Below are 13,256 nucleotides of genomic sequence, written 5' to 3' on the forward strand. Positions count from 1 at the left end.
GCCAAGCTTATTTCACTTAACATAATGATTTCCATTTCCATCCATGTTGTCACCAATGGCAAGATTTCATTCTTGTTTATATGGCTGAGGAGTATTCCAGTATGTATGTACCACAAGTACCCTAACCCTTGATCAGCTGATGGACACCTAGGTTGTTTGTACTTTGTGGCTATGGAGAATAATGCTGAGGTAAACATGGAGTGCAGATGTCACTTCTATCACTTCTTTCGACCTCTTTCATTTCTTTTGGATACCTACCTAGTGGTGGGATTGCTGGATCATATGGTAGTTCTATTTTTAATTCTTTGAGGAACCTCTCTACTGTTTTCCAAAATACCTATATTTGTTCAAATTCCTCCCAACAGAGTTAGCATTCTCTTTTCTCCACATTCTCACTACCACTGATTGTCTTTTGATAATAGCCTATACTTTGGCTATACCTCGGCTATACCTCATGGTGGCTGTAATTTGCATTTCCCTGACAACCGGTGATGTTGAACATTTTTTCATATATCTGTTGGCCATGTTCAGTCATTAGAAAGATGTTGAATTAGGTCAGTTGTCCATTTAAAAAAAAATCAGTTTATTTCCTATTGAATTTGCAGGGTTCCTTATACACACTGAATATTTCCCCCTTGTCTATTATATAGTTTGAAAATATAGTTTCCCCTTCTGTAGGCTGTATCTTCACCCTGCTGTTTCCTTTTCTGTGCAAAAGCTTTTTAGTTTGGTGTAATTTTATTGGACCTCTTTTTGCTTTTGTTTTCTATCCTTCGGGAATATTGTCAAAAAAAAAAAAAAAAATCCTTGCCTATTCCAATGTCCTGAAGTGTTAGAGTCTGTAAACAAGTCAAGATGGCGCCTGGCATTTTGCCAGAGGGAGTGGTTTGTGAAGTAACACCAGCGAGCCATTAAGTGTGGAGTTTCCTTATTGGTTGACTGCTGTATCTAGTTTATGTTAATTAAGATAAGCTGTGTGGAATGTATATATACCCCTCCTGTCCTACAATAAACGGCTCCTACTCCTGCTGTATCAGTCTACAGAAGTTGCTCGTCACCCCCCGGTTATTTTGCTGCAGCCGGACTGCGGCACTGAAGCATTTCACTTACTGTCTTCGTCTAATGGTTTAGAATTTTGTTATTGTTGTTGTATCTTACATTTAACTCCTTAATCCATTTTGAGTTGGGTTTTCAAACTAGTGAAAAATGGAATCCAGTTTCATTCTTCTGCACATGGCTATCCACTTTTCCCAGCACCATTTATGAAATGGATGTTCTTACCAACTTAGGTGAAAGTCAGTCAGCTAGAGATACAGGATTGACTAGGTTCTCTAATCAGTTCTACTGGTCTGTGTGTGAATCTTCATGCCAGAATCATGCTGTTGGATTATTCCAGGGTTATAGTATGTTTTAAAATCAGGGAACATAATGCCTCTTGCTTTGTTCAGTTGACTGTTGTTGTTAGCTAAAAATTGCTTTGGGTATTATAGGTAGAGTTCCATACAGATTTTAAACTTTAAGTATTCTAGCTCTGTGATGAATATTAACAGGGCCACATTGTCTAATGGATAAGGTGGACATATAGTTATCTTCAGACATGTAGGAGTCTTTGCCCATGTAGCTCCCCAGGGAATCATAAAGCAAAAAGACAGGTTTAGTGAGAAAATTAATTTTATTCTTTGGCATTTTGTCTAGATTTTCCAGAAGCTTTGTAACCTTATAAACTAGGATACTGGATTATGGCCAAGGTGAGGTTGACCTCTAGGTAAGAGCAGGAGCAAAGCTTGCTTCCATATGGCTTTAAAGACCCCGGGGTAGTTTACCTAACATGATTTGAAAGGATAAAATATTCTTCTTTAAAATAGAAAGGCTCTAGTGGGTGGAGGATGGCAGTCAGCAACCTAACCCCAACTTGTCCTATCTGCTTCCGGGTCACTTCTTGCTCAGAGATCTTTCCTGGATACATGGGTACCCCCAACTGATTCTCACTGTTGTGACCTGCTCACGTGCTTCCTTTCTTTATTTCAAAACAATCTTTCTCATGCTATTTTCTGCTTAGCCCACCAGCTAGAAAGATAGTGTTAGCTACCATTTCTGTAACTAATTTTATAAAATATTAAGCAGAGTGCCTGAATATACTTAGATGTTTTAATCCTCTCTATTCTGTTTCTCTCCCAATGTTCTTCCAGCTGCCCACTGCATGATCTCACCCATTCTTACTCTTTGACTTTCATTAAGGTTTTGAGAATTTCCAGATCCCCATCTCCAGCAGGGATCACCGTGGTGAGACACAGTGCCCAACGTGTGCCAGCTGAGGTCTCAAATGCACCACTGCATCACACTCCTCCAAACCTGCCTTCAGTGCTTCCCCCTCCTCCTCAGTTCTCTGAGTCAGCCAGGGGAACCAATATTTGTCCAACCCCTTGAGCCAAATTCTGAGAATCACCTTAATTTTCCTTTGCATTCCCCCAATCAGTTCCCAGGCCTTGTTGACATTCCCTCACCATCTCCCAAGCTCCTTCCTCATCTCCACCTTATCACCATCACCTCACAAGAGATTCCCATCATCTCTTCCCATGACCACTACAGTCAGGTCCCAGCCGGCCTTCTTGACCTCAGTTCTGTCCCTCCCCTTTAGCCCTACCCTCAATATAGCTACCCCAGCATTTTACCTGAAATGATTCTTACCTTGATATTTGGCAGTCTAAAAGCTCTCCATTGCTTCCTACCTTTGAAATCACAAATCCCAAGCTTCTCACGTAGCCCACTGTGCAGTGCTTTCCATGATTCCAGGCCTCTCCGTGCACAGCTTCCTGCTTATAAACTATAAGCTCCAGCAATACTGAACTTCCTGGAGTTTTCTGGACACTCCACAGTATGCAAGCATCAGTGTCTTTGCCTGCACTGTAACCCTTCTCTCCCTTTTATCCTTGGTTACCATGACACTTTTGGATTTGAGGTTTAAAGTCACCTCTTCCTAGAAGCTTCCTTGCTATACATTCCCACAATTTAGGTTAAATGACCCACGTCTGATATCTTACTATATTCTATGCTTTTCCGAATCCCAGCCTTCTCCATAGGGCATAATAATTTCCTATCCACTTATTATTTCCATAATATAATGAGATTCCACAAAGCAAGGAATGTATATTTATTTATATGTCCCCAGGCTTCACATAATTGCCTTATGGTCAAGGGCATGACTTTTGGAACCAGGAAAACCATGATTTTGCTACTAACTTACCACATTGGAAATGGGCTTTGCTTCTATGGACTTCAGATTCCATATGGGGATGAAAATGGTGCATAGCTCATTGTGTTATTGTAGAGTCCAATGAGAATTGTATATAACATAATTTACACAGTGCCTGGAACATGGTGAACATTATATAGGAAATATTCAATAAATTATCATTATTATTGTTGCATAAACATTTTGAATGGGATAAGTCTATTTATAGAAGTAAATGTCTTTCATGAATGACAAGGGTCCTACTATTTTTGCACACCAACCAGAAACCCCTCATGTCTTAGGAGACTACTCTGATCCTCCTGGGGGAAATGGAACAGACAATGAAACCCCATTAAAGTTCCTGATCCTACCTGCCTTCTGCTAAGACACCTTCCCAGCTCCTCCAGCTAGAATCATAACCCTTGACATTTACGCTCCCTTCTCAGCTTTGTTTTCTCCACTATACTTATTGCCACCTAAAATCATATCATATATTTAATTGTTAACATTTATTATCTGCCTCCTCAGCTAGAATTTCCATAAAAGCAAAGGCTTTGTCTCATTGTCTGCCACTCCCTACAATCCACAATAAATAGGGCCTGGTATACAGTGGGTACTCAATCCTTGAGCAAACAAACACATCAACATGTGAGAATTTGGTTTATGATTGTGTGCCTCTTTAAAAAGTATCACTACTCCAAAGAGCTGCGTTCACATGGGTTGTGCCTATTGGTACAAATCATATTAAACTTTAAAACCAAAATGCACACCCACACATCTTCCTTGCCATTATGCCAGGGCATGTAAAATAGCCTTTGCAAACTCTACTCTGTGCTTGTAAAAGAAAGAACATCCACAGGTAAAACAACACCTTTGTCTCATCTGGAAGAAGGTTTTGACCACATGGACTTCCGAGAGAGTAGTCCACGCTTTGAGAATTGTTGGAGTCAGCAGCCCAGAAGAAGAGAGAACTTTTTAGATTGAATTGTTGGAGGAGAGCCATTGTGAGGACCCCCCTACAGGTTTGCTGGCCACTCACAGCAGGAAGAGCCACTTCTGAGTAGAACACCCAGACGCAGCCAGCTCTGAGCACTATGTCCCTTCCAGACTGCCAATGCACAACAAGCAAGGATTTGTTCTGAGCAGGTGGGAAGCTGTACATGGAGGAAAGATTCACTGTCTCAGGAAAGCAGCTGGGCAGGTCTGTGAGGTGCATGGTGAAGCTTGAGCACCCAGGAGAGGTGTCTGCACTGAGAGCCACAGTGGGAATGAACAGAGCTCATCTGAGGGCACTGGGACAATCAAATCCACAGCCTGGACCCTTAGTGCCCCACAAAGGTCCGTGTGTGGAAGGATTGGTCCTGGGGTGGCACTTTCAGAAGGTGGCAGAATATGCAAGAACTGGACCTCTCAAAGACCTTGTGAAGGTCTTTAGGTCATTTGGGGGTACCCTTGGTGAGGACTATGGGAGTCTGGTCCCTTTCTCTCTGCTTTGTTTCTGACTTGTGGTGAGTGGACCTGCTCTGCCATGTGCTCCCTCCATGATGCGCTGACTTGCCATGGCCCAAAGTAACAGGGCTGAGTCATGGACTACACCCTCCAAAACTGTGAGCCCAAATAAACTTTCCCTTTTTATAACTTCGCTATCTCTGGTACTTTGTTATAGTAAAAGAAAGCTGACTAACACACTATCATACCATTGGAAGATAAAGGGGTTCAATGGGCATTCCCAAGGGGGCAGACTAAGGACCAAAGGACTTACCTATTTACTGCCCTTCATATTTTCACTGGACATTCTGGGAAGATGGCTGCTCGACCTTTCTTTCCAGATTTTCTATTAGGTTGGCTCAGAACAACTGAACTGGCCAAAGTATGGAATTCAGAGAAGGAACCTGAGCACATGGAGGGCTTGAGATTCTGTGGGAAAGACAGTGGGATGAGGAGAAAGGGTAAGACGGGGTTAAGACAGGCAGAGCATGAACCTTCCAGAACCAGACCATACATAGATTTCCCATTTCTATGGATGCAAGTGAATTCATTCCCACGAGACGATGAAGAAACATCCTTCCTTCTTAAAGTGACTCAGTAACATGAGAGGGGGGCCTGGGAACAGCTGTTCCTGTTGAGGCAGAGTCAGAATAAGGGAAGAAAAACTAACTTTGATAGGAAAATAGTGTTCCCTCTCAAAGAGATGTGATTGAAGCAAAAAAAAAATTGTCTTTGGGGGAGGAACTGTTTTTTAGAATTTTAAAATTCAGACTAGACATGGTATTATATGACTTTAACGCCAGCCATTGAGGCAGGAGGATTGCCAAGTTCAAGGGCAGCCTGGAAACTTAGTGGGACCCTGTCTCAAAAGATAAAAAAGGGAGAAATGTAATTCAGTGGTAAAGCCTCCCCAGGTTCAATCTCCAGTACTGCACATACACACATACACAAAAAAAAATTAATAAAAATAGAAATGAAAATTTAGTAGAAGATGTAGAAATGTAAAAAGCCACTCCTTAGACCTGAGTTAGTGTTTAGTAAGACCACTTAGAAGAAAAATCTTATAAATCATTGCAAACATAAATACAAACGCTTTAGAACTTAAACGGGCCAGGCACGGCGGCACACACCTACAATCCCAGGCTGAGGCATTAGGATCTCAAGTTCAAAGCCAGCTTCAGCAACTTAGCTAGGCCCTAGGCAACTTAGTGTGACCTTGTCTCAAAATAAAAAATAAAAAGAGTCAGGGATGTAGCTCAGTGGTCAAGCACTCCTGGGTTCATTCCTTGGTAGCAAGAAAAAAAAAATTTCAAGGATGAACCAATAAGATATTTTGGATAAATATAGGGAGTCTTCATAAGTAATCAAAACAGGAGAGAAAGAATAATAAAAATAGAAGAAAACTGAATCGGAGCCCATGCTGATCTAGTCTTCAGACGGAAAGGGTTCACTGAGCCCCAGGCAGAGCTAATAAAAAAAGACATGTACTCGGGGTATCTTGTGAAATTCTCAAACTTCAAAGGTAAAGAGAGATCCTTACAAGTTTTCAGAAAGAAAACAAGATTTTTAAACGATTTTTACCCACAGGCCTCAGGCTGGAATAGCTTGGGGGAGCAAATGTTAAACATTTAACTAACTCTGACCAGAGCTGGCTGAGAACAGGGCTAAAGGATCAGACAGATAAGGTTAGGGAAGCAGAAGGAGCAGGGAGTTGCACAAGAAGCATGGCTGGCGGCCGAGTTCACCTGTGCTCACAGGAGGGCAACAGAACCTTCAGGCAGCTCTTCACGGCAGCCTGTGCCCTGCGGGTCACGGATCCCCACCTGAGGCTCACTGCTGGGGGAGCCTCACCTCTGCTTTTCATGCATGCATAGCATTCACTTTTCCACCCAACTCACATTGGTTGAGTAACTACTATGTCCCAGGCATTGGGACTAAGCTCTAGGGTTGGAGCTGGGAACAGACAGGTTTCTGCCTTTATGTGACTTATTTTAGTAGAAAAGATAGACAAGCCAGTGGATAGACGAGCAGACAAGATAATCAACAAATGAAATCCATGTTATCTAAGAAATAAGCAACGGGAGAGCAAAGGCAGGGCTAATGATCCAGACTGTGGTGGTCAGGGAAGGCTACATGGTGTACAACCAGAGAAATAAAGAGTTGGGCTGCAATTGTGTACAGTGAATCAAAATGCATTCCGCTGTCATATAGACCTAATTAGAACAAATAAATAAATAAATCTAAAAACACTACTGAGAAAAAGATATAAAAATAAACACACACACACACACACACAAAGAATGAATCGGGGAAGGAACTGGCAAGGATCGAAGGCCAGCCCACGGAACAGCAACGGGGAAAGGCCAGAGGCACAGAAGTTTGCGGTGTGTTTTAGAACATGAAGAAGATGGTTGTGGTTAGAAATCAAAGGGGAGGGACGGGGAACTGTGGGATCACAGGCTTAGGAGGCTGAGGCAGGAGGATTGCCAGTTCAAAAAGAGCCTCAGCAACTTAATGAGGCCCTGTCCCAAACTAAAGTATTTTTTTATAAAGGGCTGAGGGTGTGGCTCAGTGGTTCAATTCCCTGGGTTGAATCCCCTGTTCCCAGAAAAGTAAAGACAAAGCAATCAGAGGGAAGGGTAGAAGACCAGGAAGAGAAGGATGGCAGCATGGGATCCAAGCTGCACAGGGCCAGCCCTTGGAAGGCTGGCCAAGGAGGTATCTGTCCTGAGCGCCCTGTCCTAAATGAGGTCCAGGACTTGGGGGGAGGGAAGCTCAGAAGTGGGGGTGGAGGGCTGCCTGTGGTGGCTGTCACACCTGATGGGCTGAGGAAGCTGTCATTATGGAACATTAGCATAAGAAAGGGAGGCTCCCTGTGTTTGGGCTTGTCACCCTGCAGTGACAGGGTGCACAAATGTGGGCAGGCATGGGGAATAGAGGCCGTCAGCTTCTGCACTGACAGTGTTGGGTACCACAGCTGTCACTCTGCTGGGGCTGGCCCGCCCCCACTACCCACGCTGCCATTAGAAACAGCAGCTACTCGCCCACTGCTTTTATTTCCACACAATGTGTCAATAGTCACTTGGCAGGTCTTTCCTGAGAGACGGGGTGGCAGCACACCTGCTCATTGGGGCAGAAGAGGATGCAGGCATCCACCTCCCTCCCTTCCGCCCCAGGATTCAGGAGTCTGCCATAGGCTTGGATGGAGGAGTTTCCTTGACCTCAGCCCCCACTTCCTTGAATACCTACTGAGACGAAAAGGAGTTAAAAAGGACCAACAATAAAGCAAGAAATGGATGATTTATAAAGGAGATTCACAAATAGTTCAAGAAATCAGGTTGTGGGGGTTTTGGGGGGGGGGGCGAGGGGTGCTTTTTTATGTCAAGACCTCCCATTGCATCTGGTCCAGCCTTCTGTTACAAATAGGAAACTGGACAAGATTGTAACATTCCATGAACCTGGAAAAATACAGAACAGAATAAAGATAGTTAGGGAGAACCAATATCTACTGGGGGTTCACTATAACCAAATATAGCAACAGTACCAAATGGACGGCTGTAGCAACCCTGCTAAACTCTCTGATATTGATAGGATGCTTGCAAGGAGCTGGACACTAGACTCTGTTAAAACTCTGATTCTCCAAAAACCCTTGCAGGGAAACACAAGCCCAGGGAAGGTAAAGAACCAACCCTGAGTTCACAGTGAGTTCAGAGTAGGGCCATGAACTTTGGTTGCCTGAATGCACAGCCTGACTTCTCATATCATCCTCAGGATGACCCAGTGAGCTAGAAGTTAAGGATTCAGAAACACATCAAGTAAGGTTTGCAGCCAGTGCCAGGATTCAAACCAGACCTTGCTCTTTCACTTTTCTTCTTGGCTTTAGAACAGCTGCTAAGACTCGCGCTTCGCTGGGGCCAGCTTCGCATTGGGATCCTGTGTTGCTGCTTCCAGATGTTTGACACCAAGCAGACTTCAGCTGCCAGAGTGAAGCAAGGTCCAAGTGCAGGCAGGAAGTGGGACTCCAGCTCCGACAGACCTGCCTCCAACCCTTCTCCACACCCTCCCATTTTTTCCTGAGGATCACTGTCCTCTCGATTGTAAGACAAGGGCATTGAGGTATAGAGAGAGGACACACAATTTTGTGCTTGCAAAACTCAGAGTGGCAAAGCTAGAAGGCCCAGCGGGACCACCCAATGCTTCCCCCTCATTTTACAGCTGAGGAAACAAGACCCCAAGGTTAAGTAACTGCCCCAAGGTCACACAACCCATTAACGGCAGAGCCCAGATGGGAATCCCCAGACCCAGGTTTTGGGCCTGAAGGAGCATGCCAAGTGGAAAAACAGATGCAAATGCTTGCGTATGCCTCTGGGAGCTGGGGTCTGGGTGGCATCCATGGAAACCATTCTCCAAGGCTCCGCCTCGTGCCTGCCTTGGGCCTGCTGCCTGGCTGCCCCACCCTGCCCAGTGTAGGTACATACGGGGCACTCTTTAAAAAGCTGCTGCTACTGCTGCTCAGGTGTCCTCAAGCTGATGTGCAGAGGATTACAGTGATCACACCTTATAAATATGCTCAGTTCCTTCATTGTATTAACGGCACAGCGTAAAGCTGCTCGGTGCAGAGACACAGAGCAATAAGCCCACGTTCTGAATCCTACCTTCCATCCAAAAGCTTGATGGCATTAAGGAACAGGTTGCTGAGTAAACACCAACATACTCTTATTAAACCCTTTTTGCTTCTAGTTCTAGGCCTCCTAGAATTATAGTCCCTAAGATAAGCTTTCCCAAGAAGACTCAAGTCCCCTTAAGGTTAACCATATTGCCCATAAAGAGAAGTTTGGAAAAATAGAGGGGTGGGGGAGATGATAACAAATTCAGCCTTGTATTGTAGCTTCTTATGAACTTTTTTTTCCCCCTCTCTTACCAGTCTGGGAGATCTTGAAGGTAAGATTGTCTCATTGATTGCCACCATTCCTCTGTGCTCACAGAGAACGCTGCACACAGAAGACATTCAATAAATATTTGTTTTATGATAGAGCTGAGATCCAAATAAAGACTGCTCAAACAGAAAACTCCATTTTGCCAAGTAGGTTAGCTCAGCAGCAGGCAGGACAGTGAGATAAGGGTAAAGTGCCATTTTCTTGGCCCCCCAAATCCATTATTTGCCATTCTTCACCCTGCTCTTAGTTCCGGTGTACTGACCTTTGTGGACAGCCCCAGTGGGACCTCTTATCTTCTGACTCACAGTGGGAGTTGGTCAATGGAAGGGCAGCAGAGGTGGCCAGAGGGTGGGAGAAGAGTGAGATAACCATACTTGTGCCCCCAGATCCTCCCTGCTGGACTTTGCTAGCACCCACCTTTCTCTAACTACAGTCACAATTACTGTCACTTGCCCTTCCCACAGCTATGGCTTTCCTGGTGACGTCTACCAGCAGCACTCTCTCCCAGCCTCTTCAACCTAGGATCACAGTTCCCCCACCTTCCTCCCCACTGACTGCCACACCCCAGCTGTTTCACCATCCCTTTTGGGCTCGACTTGCCCTGCCCACATTCCTATGAACAGTTCCTTAAACTCTACCCTACTACTCCATTTGACTCTGCCATCTGTTTCCCATCAGGACCTCAACTATGCACAGTGGGGTGACAGAGTAGTAGCCATTATTTTTCACTCCATCATGCTTACACATTCCACATAGCAGATTATTTTAAATTTCTTCATTTTCCTACTGGACATAGAATTTTATCCTGTACCCTTCACCCACCACACTTTGGCCCTCTTCTCCTCCATCAGAGAGTCCTAGCGGGGGAGGTCCCAGCTGCTGATTTCCTCAGACCATGATGCAGCCCTTGGCTGACCTCAGGCATTGCCCAATGCTCTTGTGCTTCTCAGTGCTTTTCCCACAGGGTTGGAGTTCTTTGGAACTGACACCTTCACACTATGGATCTTATTATCCATGAACATAATAAATCTCCCTCCTAGATTTTCTTTTATGACCTTCAATAAATTATTCTAACTTTTTCTAAAATATTGCACATAGTATTCCTATACCACTTGTCAATTTTGCTGCTATTATAAATAATATGTATTTTATATCTTGGTTTATAATTGTTCATGATACATATAAACCTAAATTTTTCATACACTGGTTTCATATGCAACAAACTCACTGAGCTCTCTTATTAATTGTAATAAGTAAATTATTTTAGAGTTTCGACTTGAACATTCATACTGTTTGAAAAGAATGACCTTTATATTTATTCCTTCTCAAGCCTTATACCTTTTATTCCTTTACATTGTATTATTGTACTGGTTGAAGTTTCCAACATAATGCTGGACAAAAGTAATAACAGGTATCCATGCCTTGTCCTTGGTCTTAAAGAGGATTTCCTTTAAGGGAGTGTTTTCAGGGAGTGCATAATGTAATTTGTTACATTAACTGTGATGCTTGCTGTCATTTTTCAGAAGATTTTATTTATCAGGTTAGGGAATTATTTTCCTGACTAACTAAAAGATGTTTTTAAAAAATCTTAATGCCAGGGGCTGGGGATGTGGCTCAAGTGGTAGCGCGCTTGCCTGGCATGCGTGCGGCCCAGGTTCGATCCTCAGCACCACATACAAAACAAAGACGTTGTATCCGCCGATAACTAAAAAATAAATATTAAAATTCTCTCTCTCTCTCCTCTCTCACTCTCTCTTTTAAAAAAAAATCTTAATGCCAAAAGAAAATGTAAATTACTCTATCAAGTCACATTGCTACATTTATTTCATTACAATATATAATTTTTCATTTATTTTATATGTAATGTTTCTCCTTTTTAAATATCTTAATGTAGTGAATTAGATTAATAGACACAAATCAAACATCCTCCTATGCCTAGGATATGATCTTAGTTGGTCAATTTGTCACATTAATATATGCTCTTTACATTCATCGGTGATATAAAGCTTGAAGTCACACAGTGAATATGATAAATAACTAGAATTAATTTCGGAGCATCGTCACCATCAGGTGATTTGATACATATTTGTCAAACGAAGGAACAGAACAAATAAGTTAAAATTGAAAAAGAATTCTGAAATAAATGGGAAGATGGATAGTATCTAATACAATATAGCAAGATGATAGAAATGTACACACACAGATACCTAAGTCAATAAGCCAAAGAACAAAATGGAAACAAGACTGAAGACAAACAGGGTGAAACATCCCAGAAGGGCAGATGAATGGTATGTTCACTATGAGACACTTCATGAGAAAGCTGAGCAATATATTCAACCTTGGGCTGCATTCACTTTCTCTCCAGCTGGGTGTCTTCTCTTTTGATACTAGTATATTTTGATACTGTGCCCTCCATGAGATATCCTCTCTATTCACATTTCAAAAGTGCTATTGCTAACGTGCAGGATCAGTTTAGGGTAGACAAAGCATCTGGAAACCATGTCAAAGGAAAATAATAGAAGGACTTATTACTGTTTGCAGGGAATACCTAAGACTTTCAGGATCGGAAGATCTTTAGGTAGCTTTATCGAAATAATTAGCACCAGCATGCAGAAGAGGAATTAGGTGCAGCTATAGAATTTCAAAGGGTCAATAAGAATACTCGATAGGGAAATTGAATTTGTTTAATATAATGAAAACCTCTCAGAAAAGTGAAGTGCTTGGTAATGAACTGAATCACCTTACACGGTACTGAGTACTTCTCTATTAGATGTGCTATTGCCATTTACCCAGGAGGTTTTATGGAGAAAAGGCATATACACATAGACTCTAATAATGGCTGCGAAGTCCCCTTCACATTCCAAAATCACGTGAGCTCACAATCAGGTAGTTAGTGGCCTGGATCTAACATGTTACATGTAATGCAGACAAATAAAAATCCCTGATCCACATGGACTTAGTGTAATGCCCTAATAATGGTTTTTAGAATGTTTAATATTTTTGATAACAAAAAGACTGCATCAGATCCAAAAACATAATCTGTCTGCTGAGTTATCATAGTGAAGTTTGACTCCAAACCATTTGCTAGGGCAGAGGTTAAAAACTTTCAGCCCAAGGGATACATTCAGCCCACAGAAATTTTGTTTGGCCTTCACAGTGAGTGTGTGTGTGTGTGTGTGTGTGTGTATGCACATGAACACTTAAAAATAGGAAATTGCATATAAAAATCCTAACTCCCAGCTTCTCTTGAAAAACATGATGATTTGGCAAGGCTGGGTCAGTATTTCCATCCAGCAGCAATCAGCTCCATTAGACCAGGCACCCATGCTCCAGGGGAGCACTTTCCACCACATTCTGTGGTCTTCCACCTGGACCAAAGCATTCAGTTTCTCTCCCCACCAGAAAGACATGAATATACAGACTGAAAGATGTGCATCAAATAATAAAAACATGAAATGAGAAGTATTTTAGTGGATGTAGATCTTGGTATAGACACATATAGATTTGGCAGCTAACTGTACCTATGGGATTTCAGGAAACAATCTCAGAAGCAGTGGCCTGAAAGTGAAGAATCAGAAGGATTCTGTCAGTCAAAGAAT

General features: G+C 42.8%; 1 long non-coding RNA gene across 1 annotated transcript; it reads right to left on the reverse strand.

Annotated features, from left to right (window-relative positions):
- Window positions 1-8,076: 8,076 nt before the first annotated feature.
- On the reverse strand, window positions 8,077-10,195 carry LOC125619169. Its single transcript, XR_007350680.1, has 3 exons — window positions 9,920-10,195; window positions 9,642-9,711; window positions 8,077-8,178 (listed from the first exon to the last, which is right to left on the reverse strand). It is a non-coding gene; the product is annotated as an uncharacterized LOC125619169 (long non-coding RNA).
- Between the last annotated feature and the right edge of the window lie 3,061 nt (window positions 10,196-13,256).

This window comes from Marmota marmota, unplaced genomic scaffold (assembly GCF_001458135.2).
Source record: "Marmota marmota marmota unplaced genomic scaffold, marMar, whole genome shotgun sequence".
Lineage (NCBI taxonomy): Eukaryota > Metazoa > Chordata > Mammalia > Rodentia > Sciuridae > Marmota > Marmota marmota.